Raw genomic sequence first — 20,030 nt, 5'->3', positions numbered from 1 at the left:
TTAGCGTTCTGTTCACGTGTAAACATGTCCTGCGTTTCCTTGGTCATTTCAGAAGTGCTGTCTTTTGTGTATCTATAGGTTCCCGAGGATGGAGATGAATTCCACAGACAAATTTCACTGTATTCTACATGGCCCACTGCATCTAAAGTTGAAGAGCCAAGAAGAAACCAGCCACTCACTGGCGGTAAGTGTCTGGGGACGTGGATGCCCGTACACATTGCTCGGGAAGGTACACACTGTTAGGAAACTTGGGAAAGACAGTGTGGCCATAAGTATCCAGACCTGTGTCCTCTGACCCAGCCATTTCACTTCCAGGAATTTATTCTCAGGAAGAGAGTCAGTGGAGGATTGCTGAGCACAGCATCCCTGCTGCTCCCAAATGTCCAGCGTGAGGGGGTTTGTTAAGTGAGTTTTGGATCATCCATACAATGTAATGGTAAATAGCCATGGAAACCGTGTTATGGAACACGTGGTTGATCTATTGCCCAATGCAAAGGGCCACTTAAAAAGCACATCTCGTATGACCTCAATTTCATATAAAAACGGGTATCTTACACGTGCTTGGGGGAGAAGGATCGCTAAAACATGAACGATGATTATCTCTGTAGTGAGAGAGTGAGTGGGTGTCAATTTTTCTTCTTGGCGCTTGGCTGAATATTCTAGAATAAACACGCATTACATTTGTTATCAGAGAGAAAGAATCCGTGTGATTGTTGAAGCACATTTGCCGGTTGTTAGCAGGATTCTTGCAGAGATCGTAAGAATTTGTATGATACACTATGTGCTATGAGATCGTATTATACTATACAGTTCTGTTCGTCGCCAGGGGATGATGGGGCAGGGAACTTCTGGGCAGTTCCGTGTATGATCAGATGATCTGGAGAAGAAGTGGGGAAGGGAGACCTGCGGCCTGTTGAACACGGGATTTTCTAAAGAAAATCATCTATGATGACCTCACCTTGGAAAGAAGGTATAAGAAGAGCCCTGGATACCTTTTGGTTTGGAATTCACCATACATTGGAAAGAAAATGGTCAACTTATCCCATAACATAACTTGGAATCCTGGTAGCATTAAGCTGCCATCCACGTAAAATGGAGCAGTGAAGGCAAGACCAGTCACGCCGCCACCGCTCAGAGTGAGGTCCTGTGTGCAAAGAGCCAGTGAGAGAGGAGCCTGGCCAGGGCAGCTGGAGTTGGTCATCACCATCATGGCACCGTGAGACCCAGCCCTAAGCCTCCAGTTTCCCCAGACGGAAGCCCTGGCCGGGAGGGTGAGGAGGATCGGCCCTGTGTAGGACCAGCCATAGCACCACCTTCTTTGTCAGCCACAGTCCATCCACGTGTGTGCGTGCATGCCAGCCAGAGTTCGCCCACGTGTGTGTGTGTGTGTGTGTGTGCGCGTGCACGCACCCATGCATGTGTGCCAGCCATCATCCAGACTGTGAGGTCCTGCTTTGTTTTGGCACCAGGGCTGGTGCTGTGGGTGCCTCCGCTTTGTTCTCTGTGTCTTAGTAAACAGCCACTTCCTCTTTTCATGGTAGTGAGGGCTCAGTTCCTTAGAGTCACGGGGGGAGCTTGTGTAGGGGGATATGTAACGGTATTACGCCCTCCGTCACCCAGATTCCCTTCAGCATTTCTCAACAGAGGTGCTCTTGGCACTGGAGCAACAAAAAAGTGTTGTTGCGTGGGATTGGCCCAACGCCTTACTTCAATGTCTTTAGTTCCGAAAGAATTCCTCCAAGGGAATGCCATTGGGGCCCTTTCTGACCCTGTGGTCACCAAAAACGCCCTCACCACTCTTCCAAAGCCACTGCAGGAGCCATTCTGAAATCAGAGGTTTGCTCCCCACGTAGAGTCGGGTTGATCCTCAAAGCTGGACCCTGCTGCTCTCTCCATCTGTGCCCGCCCCTCTGGGGGAGTAGCTTTGGATAACCACCCGGTTTGTGTGATGGCTTTCCTGTTTGTTATTCCTGGCTTTCTAGTACCCCATCCCTCTGATGATTGGATGCATGGAACTTGTGGCCTTGACCTATTTTGTGAGGTCGTAAATCTTGGAACATCAAAGATAAGTCAGGGCCCTATATTTCAACTCATTCATTCAGTCTATATTTGTAAAGAACCTACGACTGTTAGTTCCTCTGTTAAGGTTCTGGTATACAGTTGTGATCAGAGAAATCAATCCAACAATCACATGACTGATACGTAATTGTAGACTGAGATGCATATTCTGAGGAAGGAAAAGAATGAGACTTCAGGGGAATTTGTTCTAAAGGACCCCCCTAGACTGAGCAGCCAGGGAAGGTTTTTAGTGAAAGGAGGCTTGAGCAGAGACCCGAAGGGGATGGCTGGGTGGAAGGGGTGGCCGTGCGTGCTGGCACTGGATCATTCTGGATGCAGGGAAGCAGGTGGGCGAAGGCCTGTGCGAGAGCTGCCAGGCCTGAGAGGAGACGCCGAAGCCAGGCTGAGCAGAGGACAGGGGCGTCTGAGTGGCGGCCTGGGAGGCTTGTGTTTTCTTTTTATAACAATGTTGTGTTAATTTCTGCTGTACAGCCAAGTGATTCAGTTGTACGTATATATACATTCTTTTTCTTCCATATTCTTTTCCATTGTGGCTTATCATAGGATACTGAATATACTTCTCTGTGCTATACACTATACGTTGTTGTTGCTCCATCCCGTATATAATAGTTGGCGTCTGCTAATCCCAAACTCCCACTCCATCCCTGCTTCTCCCCTACCCCCTTGGCAGCCACAAGTCTGTTCTTTATATCTCTGAGTCTGTTTCTGTTTCATAGATATGTTAATTTGTGTCATATTTTAGAGTCCTCATATAAGTGATATCATATGGTATTTGTCTTTCTCTTTCTGCTTTCTTCACTTAGTATGATAATGTCTAGCTGCATCCATGCTGCTGCAAATGGCATTATTTTGTTCTTTTTTATGGCTGGGTAGTATTCCATTGTATATATAGACCACATCTTCTTTATTCATTCATCTGGCAGTGGACATTTAGGTCGTTTCCATGTCTTGGCTATTGTGAATAGTGCTGCTATGAATGTAGGGGTGTGTGTATCTTTTTGAATTATGGTTTTGTCTGGATATATGCCCAGTAGTGGGATTACAGGATCGTATGATAGCTCTATTTTTAGTTTTTTAAGGAACCTCTGTACTGTTCTCCATAGTAGGCTGTATCAACTTACATTCCCACGAACAGTGTAGGAGGGTTCCGTTCTCTCCACACCCTCTCCAGCATTTACTGTTTGTAGACTTGTTAATGATGGCCATTCTGACTGGTGTGAGATGATACCAAACTGTAGTGTGTTTTTTTTGTGTGTGTGTGTGATACGCAGGCCTCTCACTTCCGTGGCCTCTCCCGTTGCGGAGCACAGGCTCCGGACGCGCAGGCTCAGCGGCCATGGCTCACGGGCCCAGCCACTCCGCGGCATGTGGGATCTTCCCGGCCCGGGGCACGAACCCGTGTTCCCTGCATCGGCAGGCGGACTCTCAACCACTGCGCCACCAGGGAAGCCCCTTCTGCCCATTTTTGATTGGGTTGTTTGTTTTTTGACGTTGAGCTGTATGAGCTGCTTCTATATTTGGAGATTAAGCCCTTGTCAGTCGCATCATTTGCAAATATTTTCTCGTATTCCATAGGTTGTCTTTTTGTCTTGTTTATGGTTGGCCTGGCCCCTCTGCTGTGAGATGGAGGCCTATGTATGTCTCTAGGAAGGCTCTCAGAGCCCCCTTCCCGGGGCCATTCATTAGTAGGACGGTGTTCGTGATGTCTCCCTCCCTGTGTGGGCGGCCCCCTTTCATTTCAAAAGTGTAGACGGCGCGGTGATTTCTGATGCCGCAAGCTCCCTGAGTCTCCGGACACAGTTGGTTGTTGGGCACTTCAGCTCAACTCTGACACTGACACCCCAGCCTCACAGGTTGAGGGCTGCGTCCTACAAGGCTGCTCCCACTTCAAACACCAGTGACAAGTCCTGGGCGTCCCCTACTTCTGACCAGCTGGCTGTCAATCAGGGGTTCCTGTGATAATTTGCTAGAACACCTCCAAGAACTCAGGAACACGCTGCTCTTCCATTTACCAGTTTATTACAAGGGATGTGACAAAGGATACAAGTGAACACCCAGATGGGGAGAAACACAGGGCGAGGTCCGGAAGGCTCCCGAGCGCAGGGGCTTCTGCCCTGAGCACTTGGGGTGCCCACCGTCCTGGCACGTGGCTGTGTCCACTAGCCTAGGAGGTCCCTGAACCCCGTGCCATTGGGATTTCTATGGAGACGTCACATGTGGTGATGATCGATCATTAACTCGGTCTCCAGCCCCTCTCCCCTCTCCAGAGGTTGGGGATTGGGGCTGAAAGTTCCAAGCTTCTAATCACCGTTTGGTCTCTGGGGACCTGCCCCACTCTGAGCTATCTAGGGGCCCAACAGCAGTTGCCCTATTAGGACAAGAGATTTTCCCATCACCCAGAAAGTTCCGAGAGATGGTTCCAGGGACAAAGACCAAATCGTAGGACAAAAGACACTCCTCTCACCCCATCACTTAGGAAATTCCGTGGGTCTCTGTATGAGGAACCAGGGACAGGGACCAAATACACGTTTCTTCTTATGCTATAGGTGGCTGGTCCACGGCTGGCCCACCCTGGAGTAGGGCAGGGGCGCTCCCGGGGAATTCTAGAACAGTCCGCAGCTGCGGCCCATCCGCCAACCTGCCCTGAGCACCACCGTTACACGCCGGCAGGGGGAGCCCGTCTCCGACGCAGGACCCGCCTCTGAGGGCAGCTGAGGCCTCGGGACAGGGAGGGGGCGGGGTGAGGAGGGGGCCTGCTCACGCTGCAGGCTTGTGCCTCTGGAGTGTGACTGGAGTGTGCCACCACAGGCACAGGTCGGCGGCAAGAACGGGGCAGCGCCCGCGGCTCACTGGCTTCTAATCTGAGCAGATCTTCCCCGCGTTACTGCTCGCCCCGGAGCTCTGCAGGGAGGCAGGAGCGGCCCCATCTTACAGGCGAGTAACCGGAGGCTCCGGACGCTTGCAGACCTGCTCAGGGTCACGGTCTAGTGGCAGAGGCGGGATACACACCCCACCTGGTGGGCGCCAGTGTCGATGTCGTGTGCGTTTTCGTGACGGTCGGGGGACAGGAGCCAGACCCAAGAGCTGATCCCGGAGGCCGGCCACACCCAAGCCACAGCCGGCTGACTTACCCGTAAAGTAAACCAGGGCGCCGCGAGCCCAGAGATGCCCTAGAGACTCCTGTTCACGCCTTGCAGCCTTCGCTAGGCCAGCAAGATGGAGGGGAAGTTCCTCAACTATTTCCAAGCTCTCTTTCCGGTGTCTCTGGGACCCTGTTTGAGAGGCTCCTGTGCATCTTCGTGGATGCAGGCTTTCCGGCCCTGGCACAGGCCCCTCTCCTCCCTGAGAGGGGCCCCTCAGGATCCCTCCCACACGGGCCCCTCGGGCACCGCGAGGAGGCGTCTGGGCAGGAGCGGGAAGAGCGCGGAGCAGCCCCCGCCGCTGCAGGCAAGCCGAAAGCTCCGCGGACGAAGAGCGTGAGCCCCGGGGAAGGACGGCCCCGCGCGCCCCACGCCCGCTGTTCCTGCCGTCTCTCCACCACTGGACTCACTTTCTTTGGCCAAAGAGACCGGTGGGGTGGGGGAAGCCAAGCTGTGCCCTTGGGGCAACTCCGCTTCTAGTTTCAAACCCACGGGTGCTCCCACACCTGCTGAAGCGCCGTCCTCTGCCTTCCCAGCCTCTCCCACACCTCGCTCCCTCTCCGCACGCCCCCTGACCTTCCAGGGGCACCATGATCCGTTCTAAACAGCCGGTCCTTAAGCAACTTGTTGGGGGAAAAAACAAATACCTGACGAGCGCTTTAAACTGCTTCCACTCCTCCAGGTCCCTCTGGGCCTCCAAGGGGGGCGTGACGTCTGTTTACCCATCAGGGCCAACGGCGTGCACACGCCACCTCGCGACCTCCTTCTGGAAACGTTCCTTTCCGAGGCCCCTCTCCATGTATGGACCTCAGCGACACGCTGGCCGTCTCCAGCGGCTCTGCAGCGGGTCGTGCGGTTGCAGCTTTTCAGGCTTCGCTTAGTCATCACAGGGTGGCTGGGCGTTTGGGTTGCCTCCAGACCGAGGCTATTATAAGTAGCCTTGCTGCCTTCCAGTTGTTTTTTGCACCGAGTCACCCACTGCTTAGATGTTTAACTGTTTCCTGGGGAGGGTCCTCCCCTCACCGGAGAAGCAGGAATGTGCTTGAATCTCTTGGATCCTCCTCCCTGCCTGCTGGGGTGCTGAGCCCAAGAAGAGCTTCCTAACAAAAATAGCCACTTCTTGAGCCTTTGCTCTCTGCCAGGCACCGGAGAAAGCATGTTCTGTGTATTTTCTCATTTAATCCTCAGGGCGTCCCTGTGCAGTAGGGGCCACTGGGATTCTCATTTTATAAATGGGAAAATCAGCACTTAAAGAGATCGGATAATTTCACCAGTCACATAGCCAAGTAAGCGAGCAGCAGGGCAGGGCGTGGATGTGTCCCAGGCCAGCAGATCCGTACTCACCTGCTGGGCCCATCCCAGTGAATTCTTCCGTGCCCGCAGGCAGGTGAACTCCTGGGCCCTCCCAGTACGACTGGTGGCGCGTCCCAGGCGGACCTGCAGCTTGGGAAGAACGTGCCTCACTTCAGCCCCACTTCAGCCCTGGATCCCGTGATGGAAAGTCAGTGCCTGGGCTGCTGGTTTCAGGTAGAAGCCACCTGCGGGTGTCTGCCCGGGATGCCTGTCTGTCCCGCGAGGTTCAGAGCGAGCTCCGTATCCCCACTTCAGCTTCTGAGCCCCCAGACTGAGTTTTCAGAACAGAAGATGTGGTCGTCCTCGGGTTCCCAGGGGAGAAGGGGGGCAGGAAGGACGTGGGGTTCTGCTCGCGGGGCCCCGGGCACCTCGGGCATCTTCGAGGCAGAGGACCACAGGCTGCTCGTGTCTGAGAAACCCCTGAGGGCCGGCAGCAGAGGCCCTGGGGCGAAGGAGGGCTGCAGGGCCACAGCCCCAGGAGAGGAAAGGACAGCGGCTTCCTCCTCTTCCTGAAACTCCTGCCTGGAGGGGCAGCTCAGGGCAGCTGCGGCCCTGCAGCGAGTCCTCGGCGCGTGGCGTGGAGAAGCACGCGGCCTCCGCTCTGCTCGTCCCTCCGTCCTAGCCATGTATGTCCCTCTCTGAGAAAAGGGGCCTCACCAAGGTGGCTCCTGCAAGACCACCGGGGCTGGAGAAGCCTTCTAGATCGCGCCTGACCCGGCCCGCTGCCTTCAGACAGGTGAGGATCCGTGCTGCCGTTTCTCCGCGGAGGCCGCCGCGGTCCAGAGAGGCGAGTCCACAGGCTGGGGGCTGCTCGAGGCCGCACGTCCCGGGGGCCACGGCTGCGGCAGCACCACAGGCTGCACGGGCACGGCTACCCAGCAAGCGCCCGGCGTCTTTTAAGATAGCATGATTTTTCTTTCTGATTCAGAAAACAGTCTCTCATTTTAGAAACTGTCGAAAAAGGAAAATCAAAACTGTCCGTTATCATCACTTGGCTGTAGTAACCGAGGAGTAACACTTTGCTCTATTTTACGTTCTTCTTCACGCACATGCTTTTTACATAATTATGTTCACTTACGTAGTATTTTGTGTAGCTTGCTTTTCTCATTTACCATTATCAGCATTTCCCCCAGTCATTCGGAGATCTTTGCAAATAATGCTTTTCATAACTACATACGCTTCGCTTGATATCATGCCAAACTTTTCTTAACTATTTCCTTAGATAATAGTCGCTCAATTCCAGTTTTCTGCTGTTGTTCATAATTCTGGGGCTAACATTTTCGGAGTCAGCTTTGTCTGTATTTTTGCGAATTTCCATAGTCTAGATTCTCCAGGTGTGGAATGACTGGGTCAAGGTTCTTGGTAAGTTGCTCTCCAGGGCAGTTGCGTCCTTTTATAGTCCTGTGGCAGGGCCCGCTTCACCCGTCCAGTCTGAGAGTTCCCATTAAAAAATTTAAAATATGTAATAAAATGATCAAAGCCCATCAACGTCTGCAGTCATGGCTTTCTCCACGCCTCAGCTCCGTCAGTCAGGCGCCTGATACGGAGCATGTCCCCTATACCAGACTCTGTGCTAAGCATCTTACGTGCTTTATCTCGTGGGATCTTCCCAGCACCCCTGGCCAGGTGCTGTTACTGCCAGTGCTTTGCAGATAAGAAACCTGAGACAACAGAGAGGTTCAGCAAGTTGCCCAAAGCACACAGCTGGTAAGTGGGGAGACTGCAGCTAAAGGGTCTAACTCTTTTACCTGCCTCCTCCACCCACCTATCCCGAATGCCAGGGCCAAGCTGGGCCCGGGTCCGGACCGCGCTGCCCGGCACGGGTCTTACTCCTGGTTCGGAGTGAGGACCCCACGAGGAGCTTCCTACCTGGCTGACTTCACGGTGCATCAAGGGCTAGGCCTGCCAGGGTCAAACCAACCAAAGCAGCCATAGCCGTCCACATGCCAGACTCAGCGCCACGACGCGCTGAGCCACTCGTGATGCGCCGAGTGCCCTGCAGGATGGAAGGTTCGGAGGACATGACTCTTGCCATCAGAAGTTTATAGAGTAGTTGAAGGGTGAGGGGAAATACACAAGTGACCGCTTTATAAGATGGACTACGTAAGGGCCTTGAAAGAGAGATTTGAGGGTCTTGGCTGGTCAGAGAAGGGAGGGGCAGCTGGCTGGAGGCTCCACTGAGGAGGTGCCATGGAAGCAACATGAAGGGTGGGAAGAAGCTCAGTGGGCACAGGTGGCAGGAGGGGACCCTGGGCAGAAGGCCTCACTGAACCAAGGGGTGGAAGGCTGTGGAAGAAGTGGTGGGACGTCCCGCGTGGGGAGCCCTGAGGGGCGGCGGTCGCAGGCTCAGGCTCTGCTTTTTCTCTAATTGATGTCAAGGTGATTGACAGTGTTGGGTTCATTTCTGCTGCACAGCAGAGCGACTCAGTTACACACACATTCTTTTTCATCATCTTTTCCATGATGCTTCATTGCAGGATGTTGAACATAGTTCCCTGTGCTCTACGTAGGACCTTGTTGTTTATCCATCCTACGTGTACTAGTTTGCATCTGCTCATCCCACACTCTCCCTCCCTCCCCCGCCTCCCCCTTGGCAACCACAAGGCTGTTCTCTGTGTCTGTGAGTCTGTTTCTGTTTTGTAGATAAGTTCATTTGTGTCATATTTTAGGTTCCACATATAAGTGATATCATACGGTATTTGTCTTTCTCTTTCTGATTTACTTCACTTAGTATGATCATCTCTGGGTCCATCCATGTTGCTGCAAATGGCATTATTTCATTCCTTTTTATGGCTGAGTAGTATTCCATTGTATATATGTGCCACATCTTCTTCATCCATTCATCTGTCAGTGGGCATTTAGGTTGCTTCCATGACCTGGCTATTTTATTTTATTTTTTTTATTTTTTAATTATTTATTTATTTATTTATTTATGGCTGTGTTGGGTCTTCGTTTCTGGGCAAGGGCTTTCTCTAGTTGCGGCGAGTGGGGGCCACTCTTCATCGTGGTGCGCGGGCCTCTCACTGTCGCGGCCTCTCCTGTTGCGGAGTGCAGGCTCCAGATGCGCAGGCTCAGTAGTTGTGGCACACGGGCTTAGTTGCTCCGCGGCATGTGGGATCTTCCCAGACCAGGGCTCGAACCCGTGTCCCCTGCATTGGCAGGCAGATTCTTAACCACTGCGCCACCAGGAAAGCCCCCTGGCTATTTTAAATAGAGCTGCAATGAACATTGTGGTACATGACTCTTTTTGAGTTACGGTTTTCTCAGGGTATATGCCCAGTAGTGGGATTGCTGGCTCCTACGGTAGCTCTATTTTTAGTTTTTTGAGGAACCTCGATACTGTTCTCCGTAGTGGCTGTATCAATTCACATTCCCACCAGCAGTGCAAGAGTGTTCCCTTTTCTCCACACCCTCTCCAGCAGTTATTGTTTGTAGACTTGTTAACGAGGGCCATGCTGACCGTGTGAGGTAGGCTGTGCTCTCGACGTGGGCTGCAGGACCAGAGGTTGTGTCGCTGCCCAGGGGGACAATACCATATGCCCGTGGGGCTGGAGGGGAGCTCTTTTTTTTTTTTACAACTTTATTGGAGTATAATTGATTTACAATGGTATGTTAGTTTCTGCTTTATAACAAAGTGAATCAGTTATACATCTGTTCCCATATCCCTTCCCTCTTGCGTCTCCCTCCCTCCCACCCTCCCTATCCCACCCCTCCAGGTGGTCACAAAGCACCGAGCTGATCTCCCTGTGCTCTGCGGCTGCTTCCCACTAGCTATCTACCTTATGTTTGGTAATGTATATATGTCCATGCCTCTCTCTCACTTTGTCACAGATTACCTTTCCCCCTCCCCATATCCTCAAGTCCATTCTCAAGTAGGTCTGTGTCTTTATTCCTGTTTTACCCCTAGGTTCTTCATGACATTTTATTTTTCTTAAATTCCATATATATGTGTTAGCATACAGTATTTGTCTTTCTCTTTCTGACTTACTTCACTCTGTATGACAGACTCTAGGTCTATCCACCTCATTACAAATAGCTCAATTTCGTTTCTTTTTATGGCTGAGTAATATTCCATTGTATATATGTGCCACATCTTCTTTATCCATTCATCGGATGATGGACACTTAGGTTGTTTCCATCTCCGGGCTATTGTAAATAGAGCTGCAATGAATATTTTGGTACATGACTCTTTTTGAATTATGGTTTTCTCAGGGTATATGCCCAGTAGTGGGATTGCTGGGTCATATGGTAGTTCTATTTGTAGTTTTTTAAGGAACCTCCATACTGTTCTCCATAGTGGCTGTACCAATTCACATTCCCACCAGCAGTGCAAGAGTGTTCCCTTTTCTCCACACCCTCTCTAGCATTTATTGTTTCTAGATTTTTTGATGATGGCCATTCTGACTGGTGTGAGATGATATCTCATTGTAGTTTTGAGTTGCATTTCTCTAATGATTAGTGATGTTGAGCATTCTATCATGTGTTTGTTGGCAGTCTGTATATCTTCTTTGGCGAAATGTCTATTTAGGTCTTCTGCCCATTTTTGGATTGGGTTGTTTGTTTTTTTGTTATTGAGCTGCATGAGCTGCTTGTAAATTTTGGAGATTAATACTTTGTTGCTTCATTTGCAAATATTTTCTCCCATTCTGAGGGCTGTCTTTTAGTCTTATTTATGGTTTCCTTTGCTGTGCAAAAGCTTTTAAGTTTCATTAGGTCCCATGTGTTTATTTTTGTTTTTATTTCTATTTCTCTAGGAGGTGGGTCCAAAAGGATCTTGCTGTGATTGATGTCACAGAGTGTTCTGCCTATGTTTTCCTCTAAGAGTTTGATAGTTTCTGGCCTTACATTTAGGTCTTTAATGCATTTTGAGCTTATTTTTGTGTATGGTGTTAGGGAGTGATCTAATCTCATACTTTTACATGTCCCTGTCCAGTTTTCCCAGCACCACTTATTGAAGAGGCTGTCCTTTCTCCACTGTACATTCCTGCCTCCTTTATCAAAGATAAGGTGACCATATGTGCGTGGGTTTATCTCTGGGCTTTCTATCCTGTTCCATTGATCTATCTTTCTGTTCTTGTGCCAGTACCATACTGTCTTGATTACTGTATCTTTGTAGTATAGTCTGCAGTCAGGGAGCCTGATTCCTCCAGCTCCGTTTTTTGTTCTCAAGATTGCTTTGGCTATTCAGGGTCTTTTGTGTTTCCATACAAATTGTGAAATTTTTTGTTCTAGTTCTGTGAAAAATGCCAGTGGTAGTTTTATAGGGATTGCATTGAATCTGTAGATTGCTTTGGGTAGTAGAGTCATTTTCACAATGTTGATTCTTCCAATCCAGGAACATGGTATATCACTCCATCTTTTTGTATCATCTATAATTTCTTTCATTAGTGTCTTATAATTTTCTGCATACAGGTCTTTTGTCTCCTTAGGTAGGTTTATTCCTAGATATTTTATTCTTTTTGTTGCAATGGTAAATGGGAGTGTTTTCTTGATTTCTCTTTCAGATTTTTCATCTTTAGTGTACAGGAATGCCAGAGATTTCTGTGCATTAATTTTGTATCCTGCTACTTTACCAAATTCATTGATTAGCTCTAGTAGTTTTCTGGTAGCATCTTTAGGATTCTCTATGTATAGTATCATGTCATCTGCAAACAGTGACAGCTTTACTTCTTCTTTTCCAATTTGGATTCCTTTTATTTCCTTTTCTTCTCTGATTGCTGTGGCTAGAACTTCCAAAACTATGTTTAATACGAGTGGTGAGAGTGGGCAACCTTGTCTTGTTTCTGATCTTAGTGGAAATGCTTTCAGTTTTGCACCATTGAGGACGATGCTGGCTGTGGGTTTGTCATATATGGCCTTTATTATGTTGAGGAAAGTTCCCTCTGTGCCTACTTTCTGCAGGGTTTTTTATCATAAATGGGTGTTGAATTCTGTTGAAAGCTTTCTCTGCATCTATTGAGATGATCATATGGTTTTTCTCTTTCAACTTGTTAATATGGTGTATAACATTGATTGATTTGCATATACTGAAGAATCCTTGCATTCCTGGAATAAAGCCCACTTGATCATGGTGTATGATCCTTTTAATGTGCTGTTGGATTCTGTTTGCTAGTATTTTGTTGAGGATTTTTGCATCTATGTTCATCAGTGATATTGGCCTGTAGTTTTCTTTCTTTGTGACATCCTTGTCTGGTTTTGGTATCAAGGTGATGGTGGCCTCGTAGAATGAGTTTGGGTGTGTTCTTCCCTCTGCTATATTTTGGAAGAGTTTGAGAAGGATGGGTGTTAGCTCTTCTCTAAATGTTTGATAGAATTTGCCTGTGAAGCCATCTGGTCCTGGGCTTTTGTTTGTTGGAAGATTTTTAATCACAGTTTCAATTTCAGTGCTTGTGATTGGTCTGTTTATATTTTCTGTTTCTCCCTGGTTCAGTCTGGGATGGTTGTGCATTTCTAAGAATTTGTCCATTTCTTCCAGGTTGTCCATTTTATTGGCATATAGTTGCTTGTAGTAACCTCTCATGATCCTTTGTATTTCTGCAGTGTCACTTGTTACTTCTCCTTTTTCATTTCTAATTCTAGTGATTTGAGTCTTCTCCGTTTTTTTCTTGATGAGTCTGGCTAATGGTTTGTCAATTTTTTTTATCTTCTCAAAGAACCAGCTTTTAGTTTTATTGATCTTTGCTATCATTTCCTTCATTTCTTTTTCATTTATTTTTGATCTGATTTTGATGATTTCTTTCCTTCTGCTAACTTTGGGTTTTTTTTGTTCTTTCTCTAACTGCTTTAGGTGCAAGGTCAGGTTGTTTATTCGAGATGTTTCCTGTTTCTTAAGGTGGGATTGTATTGCTATAAACTTCCCTCTTAGAACTGCATTTACTACATCCCATAGGTTTTGGGTCATCGTGTCTCCATTGTCATTTGTTTCTAGGTATTTTTTTATTTCCTCTTTGATTTCTTCAGTGATCACTTCATTATTAAGTAGTGTATTGTTTAGTCTCCATGTGTTTGTATTTTTTACAGATCTTTTCCTGTAATTGATATCTAGTCTCATAGCCTTGTGGTGGGAAAAGATACTTGATACAATTTCAATTTTCTTAAATTTACCAAGGCTTGATTTGTGACCCAAGATATGATCTGGAGAATGTTCTGTGAGCACTTGAGAAAAATGTGTATTCTGTTGTTTTTGGATGGAATGTCCTGTAAATATCAATTAAGTCCATCTTGTTTAATATATCATTTAAAGCTTGTGTTTCCTTATTTATTTTCATTTTGGATCATCCGTCCATTGGTGAAAGTGGGGTGTTAAAGTCCCCTACTATGAATGTGTTACCGTAGATTTCCCCTTTTATGGCTGTTAGTATTTGCCTTATGTATTCAGGTGCTCCTATATTGGGTGCATAAATATTTACAATTGTTTTATCTTCTTCTAGGATCGATCCCTTGATCATTATGTAGTGTCCTTCTTTGTCTCTTCTAGTAGTCTTTATTTTAAAGTCTGTTTTGTCTGATATGAGAATTGCTACTCCAGCTTTCTTTTGATTTCCATTTGCATGGAATATCTTTTTCCATATCCTTACTTTCAGTCTGTATGTGTTTCTAGGTCTGAAGTGGGTCTGTAGTAGACAGCATATATATGGGTCTTGTTTTTGTATCCATTCAGCCAATATGTGTCTTTTGGTGGGAGCATTTAGTCCATTTACATTTAAGGTAATTATTGATATGTATGTTCCTATTTCCATTTTCTTAATTGTTCTGGGTTCGTTATTGTAGGTCTTTTCCTTCTGTTGTGTTTCTTGCCTAGAGAAGTTCTTTTAGCATTTGTTGTCAAGCTGGTTTGGTGGTGCTGATCTCTGTCAGCTTTTGCTTGTCTGTAAAGGTTTTAATTTCTCCATCAAATCTGAATGAGTTCCTTGCTGGGTAGAGTAATTGTGGTTGCAGGTTTTTCTCCTTCATCACTTTAAATATGTCCTGCCACTCCCTTCTGGCTTGCAGTTTCTGCTGAAAGATCAGCTGTTAACCTTATGGGGATTCCCTTGTGTGTTATTTGTTGTTTTTCCCTTGCTGCTTTTAATATGTTTTCTTTGTTTTTAATTTTTGACAGTTTGATTAATATGTGTCTTGGCGTATTTCTCCTTGGATTTATTCTGTATGGGACTCTCTGTGCCTCCTGGCCTTGATTAACTATTTCCTTTCCCATATTAGGGAAGTTTTCAACTATAATCTCTTTAAATATTTTCTCAGTCCCTTTCTTTTTCTCTTCTTCTTCTGGAACCCCTATAATTCGAATGTTGATGTGTTTAACGTTGTCCCAGAGGTCTCTGAGACTGTCCTCAGTTCTTTTCATTCTTTTTTCTTTATTCTGCTCTGCAGTAGTTATTTCCACTATTTTATCTTCCACGTCACTTATTCTTCTGCCTCAGTTATTGTGCTATTGATCCCATCTAGAGTATTTTTAATTTCATTTATTTTGTTGTTAATCATGGCTTGTTTCATCTTTAGTTCTTCTAGGTCCTTGTTAAATGTTTCTTGCATTTTCTCTATTCTATTTCCAAGATTTTGGATCATCTTTGCTATCATTATTCGGAATTCTTTTTCAGGTAGACTGCCTATTTCCTCTTCATTTGCTTGGTCTGGTTGGTTTTTATCTTGCTCCTTCATCTGCTGTGTATCTCTCTGTCTTCTCATTTTGCTTAACTTACTGTGTTTGGGGTCTCCTTTTTGCAGGCTGCAGGTTCGTAGTTCCCGTTGTCTTTGGTGTTTGTCCCCAGTGGCTAAGGTTGGTTCAGTGGGTTGTGTAGGCTTCCGGGTGGAGGAGACTAGTGCCTGTGTTATGGTGGATGAGGCTGGATCTTGTCTTTCTGGTGGCAGGTCCACGTCTGGTGGTGTGTTTTGGGGTGTCTGTGGACTTATTATGATTTTAGGCAGCCTCTCTGCTAATGGGTGGGGTTGTTTTCCTGTCTTGCTAGTTGTTTGGCATAGAGTGTCCAGCACTGTAGCTTGCTGGTCGTTGAGTGAAGCTGGGTGCTGGTGTTGAGATGGAGACCTCTGGGAGATTTTCGCCGTTTGATATTACGTGGAGCTGGGAGGTCTCTTATGGACCTGTGTCCTGAAGTTTGCTCTCCCACCTCTGAGGCACAGCCCTGACGCCTAGCTGCAGCACCAAGAGCCTTTCATCCACACGGCTCAGAATAAAAGGGAGCAAAAGTAGAAAGAAAGAATTAGTAGAAGAAAGAAAGAGAGAAAGAAAGGAGGAAGGGAGGGAGGAAGGAGGGAAGGAAGGAAAAGAAGAAAGACGATAAAGTAAAATAGAATAAAGTGTGATAAAATATAATAAAGTTATTAAAATAAAAAATTAAAAAAAATTAAAACAAAAACGGACGGATAGAACCCTAGGACAAATGGTGAAAGCAAAGGTATACAGACAAAATCTCACACAGAAGCATACACGCACACACTCACAAAAAGAGGAAAAGGGGAAAAAACTCATAAATCTTGCTCTCAAAGTCCACCTCCTCAATTTGGGATGATTCGTTGTCTATTCAGGTATTCCACAGACGCAGGGTACATCAAGTTGATTGCGGAGCTTTAATCCGCTGCTTCTGAGGCTGCTGGGAGAGATTCCCCTTTGTCTTCTTTGTTCGCACAGCTCCCAGGGCTCAGCTTTGGATTCGGCCCCGCCTCTGCGTGTAGGTCGCCGGAGGACGTCTGTTGTTCGCTCAGACAGGACGGGGTTAAAGGAGCCGCTGATTCGGGCGCTCTGGCTCCCTCAGGCCGCGGGGGAGGGAGGGGCACGGAGGCGGGGCGAGCGTGCGTCGGCGGAGGCCGGCGTGACGTTGCGTCAGCACGAGGCGCGCCCGTGCGTTCTCCCGGGGATGTGGTCTGTGGAGCCCGGGACCGTGGCAGTGGCGGGCAGCACAGGCTCCCGGGAGGGGAGGTGTGGAGAGTGACCTGCGCTCGCACACAGGCTTCTTGGTGGCGGCAGCAGCAGCCCCAGCGTCCCACGCCCGTCTCTGGGGTCCGCGCTTTCAGGCGCGCCTCGCGCCCGTCTCTGGAGCCTCCTTTCAGCAGCGCTCTGAATCCCCTCTCCTCATGCACCAGGAAACAAAGAGGGAAGGAAAAGTCTCTTGCCTCTTCGGCAGCTCCAGACTTTTCCCCGGACTCCCTCCCGGCCAGCCGTGGCGCACTAACTCCCTTCAGGCTGTGTTCACGCCGCCAGCGCTCTGACTGAAGCCCGAGCCTCAGCTCCCAGCCCCGCCCGCCCGGCGGGTGAGGAGACAAGCCTCTCGGGCTGGTGAGTGGCGGTCGGCACCGGTCCTCCGTGCGGGAATCTCTCCGCTTTGCCCTCCGCACCCCTGTGGCTGCGCTCTCCTCCGCGGCTCCGAAGCTTTCCCCCTCCGCCACCCGCAGTCTCCGCCTGCGAAGGGGCTCCTAGTGTGTGGAAACCGTTTCTCCTTCACGGCTCCCTACTACTGGCGCAGGTCCCGTCCCTGTTCTTTTCTCTCCGTTTTTTCTTTTTTCTGTTGCCCTACCCAGGTACGTGGGGGAGTTTCTTGCCTTTTGGGAGGTCTGAGGTCTTCTGCCTGCGTTCAGTAGGTGTTCTGTAGGCGTTGTTCCACGTGTAGATGTATTTCTGGTGTATCTGTGGGGAGGAAGGTGATCTCCGCGCCTTACTCCTCCCGCCATCTTCCCCGGAAGTCCTGGAGGGGAGCTCTTGAATTCAGGCGGGAGATGGAGGGGTCGAAGAGTGAAGGTGGATGTGAGAACTGGGAGCAGAAGGACACTTGAGAGTCTTTGGAGATGGAGTTTACGAGCCTGGGTGATGGGGTGAGAAGGAGTGGCTCATGATTGCCCAGGTCCCTAATTCCTCTCTTTCCTGCCTGCCTTCACCCCCGCCGTCAATCCTGTTGGCTCCGCCTCTACCACACATCCTGGGGGTGTCAGTCCCCCCAGCTCCCGAGCCACCACCCCGGCCAGAACCCCGTATGGCTTGTCTTCACTGCATTCACTTCCAGCGGACCCCTCAGCTTCCACCACGGCTGTGCCCACGCCCCTCCCTGTGAGCAGAGTCACGGGGAATCCTGTGATTTGTTTTCTGAACCAGGACACTTTTAAAAGTGAAAGGGGGCACGATGATGATTACACCAGGCAAAAGACCGAAACCAGGACTGTCCTGGGCAAACCTGGACCTACGGACTTTCTAGCCAGAGGGCTCATTTGCAAACGTGGGTCACATCACGTCACTTCTCTGCCTACCGGCTTCAGCTCTGGGTGTTGTCACCGCAGACGTGCGCCCATTGTCTGTCCTCCCTCCTCTGCCTCTCCCTGTGCTCTGGCCACGTAGGCCCTTGCATTCCAAGAACTCACAGCTGCCAATCCCAATGCCGGAGCGTCCTCCCCTGGACCGTCATGAGGCTCATCCCTCCCCACCCTTCACGTCTCTTCCACGGACAGCCCTCTCGTGACCTTGCGGTAACTCATGCCCATCTCCCCAGTCAGTTCTCCTGCACTTCATCACCACCTAAAAGTATGTTATTCATTGACTTTTGTTTCCAAACCAACAGGTAAAGAGTTTGGAAGTTCTCACTCCCATCCTTAACGACAAGAGGAAGCTGGCCAAACTGAACATTAACACCTTTTCTTTGACCCATTAGAGCAGCGGCCCCCAGGCTTTTTGGCACCAGGGACCGGTTTGTTGAAGACAGTTTTTCCACGGACAGGGTGGGAGGGGATGGCTCAGGCAGTCATGCGAGCGACGGGGAGTGGTGGGGAGCGACGGGGAGCAGCAGGGAGTGACGGGGAGCGACGGGGAGCGGCGGGGAGCGGCGGGGAGCGGCGGGGAGCGATGGGGAGCAGCAGGGAGTGACGGGGAGCGGCGGGGAGCGGCAGATGGAGCTTCGCTGCTCACTCGCCGCTCACCTCCTGCTGTGCGGCCCGGTTCCTAAAAGGCCGTGGACTGCTACTGTCCACGGCCCGGGGGTCGAGGACCCCTGCATTAGAGAACTGAGGTTTCTGGGCAAACCACAGCCCTGAAATCTGCAGAGAATCCAGAGAGGCATGGCTGAGAGCTTGTTACCCAAAGCCAAAGCTGCTGGACCCATGAACTGGTAGGGACACGGCAACGGCCGTTTCAGTGACTTGCTGGAGGCTGAGTATGCACCTGTGTGAGAGCACCCAGTTCCTGGGGAGTGCGGCCTTCAGGGGACCACCCCCCCCTTCTTCGAGCTTTACCTCCAGAAACCCCACCGGGTTGTCCTGGCGAAGGTCTAAGATCCACGGCTATGGCTGACATGAAGGAAGAGTGGCCCTTGTGAGATACACCAGGGTGTCCTCTGTGGCTTCACCATAGCTAGCCTTGTCCCGGGTCTGGGAAGAGCATCCCTCCCCAGGCCTTCCTGCCTCACTACACAAGAAGAAACACTTGTGAAGGTCACAGACAAGAGGCACACACCCCCACAGGACTGAGATTCAGTTAGAAGATGATGGCGCTTTTCCCCTCCCCTCCACTTTTCCACACCAACAGGGCTCCCCATAACAACAGTGGGTTGCAGCTGAAAGGGTTACAAGACACACTCCCTCTGAGAAGGAGGATGTAGAGAAGCCCAAGAGTGGAGACAAAAACCAGACATGGGGACCCCAGGGGGATTTAAAGTCTGTGGCGCTTATAGCTGCAAAAAACATTAAACAAAGCCAACTCCTAGCCAGATTATCATAAATCCTTACAGAAGAGGCCTGTTTGCCTCAGTTTCTATTACCCAGTGCAGCACGTCCAGCTTTTGACAAAAATAATCATAAGTTCCACCCCAAACCAAAGAAAAACAGTCTGAAGAGACAAAAGATGCATCAAGAAAGCAGACTCAGATGTAACACAGATGGTAAAAATGATCATTCAGGGAATTTAACTGTGATTAATTTGTTCAGGGCTCTAATGGAAAAAGTAGACCACATGCAAGTACAGATGGGAATGTAAGCAGAGAGATAAGGAAGACGCGAAAGGAAATTCTAGGAAGAAAAAAAACAAACAGGAATGAGCAGTGCCTTTGATGCATTCATCAGTACACTCAACACAGCTGAGGAAAGAAGCAATGAGCTTGAAGATAGACCAATAGAAACTTCCCAAACTTAAATACAACAAAGAATTTTTTTTTACAAAATCCAAAACATCCAAGGATGGAGACAATTATAAGAGGTGTGACACACACCTGATGGGAAAACCAGATGGAGAACTGAGTAGAACAAATATTTGAAGTAATAACGGCAGAGAACTTTCCAAAATTAATGACAGAGCAAAGGGCAGATCCAGGAAGCTCGGTACAATTGAACTAGCTCCCTTTGTGTTTGCTGCTTAGTGCCTGCCCCGGCCCTACCGGGACCCCATGATTGTGTAGCCTCTCTGAGAGCATCCGTCTTCTTCATTTCTGTAGCTCTGGAGTCCAGACAGGGCCTGACGCACAGTCGATG

This window comes from Mesoplodon bidens, assembly GCF_964165515.1.
Source record: "Mesoplodon bidens genome assembly, chromosome: 3".
Taxonomy (NCBI): domain Eukaryota; kingdom Metazoa; phylum Chordata; class Mammalia; order Artiodactyla; family Ziphiidae; genus Mesoplodon; species Mesoplodon bidens.
The sequence above is the reverse complement of the archived record's forward strand: the minus strand, read 5'-3'. Positions refer to the sequence as shown.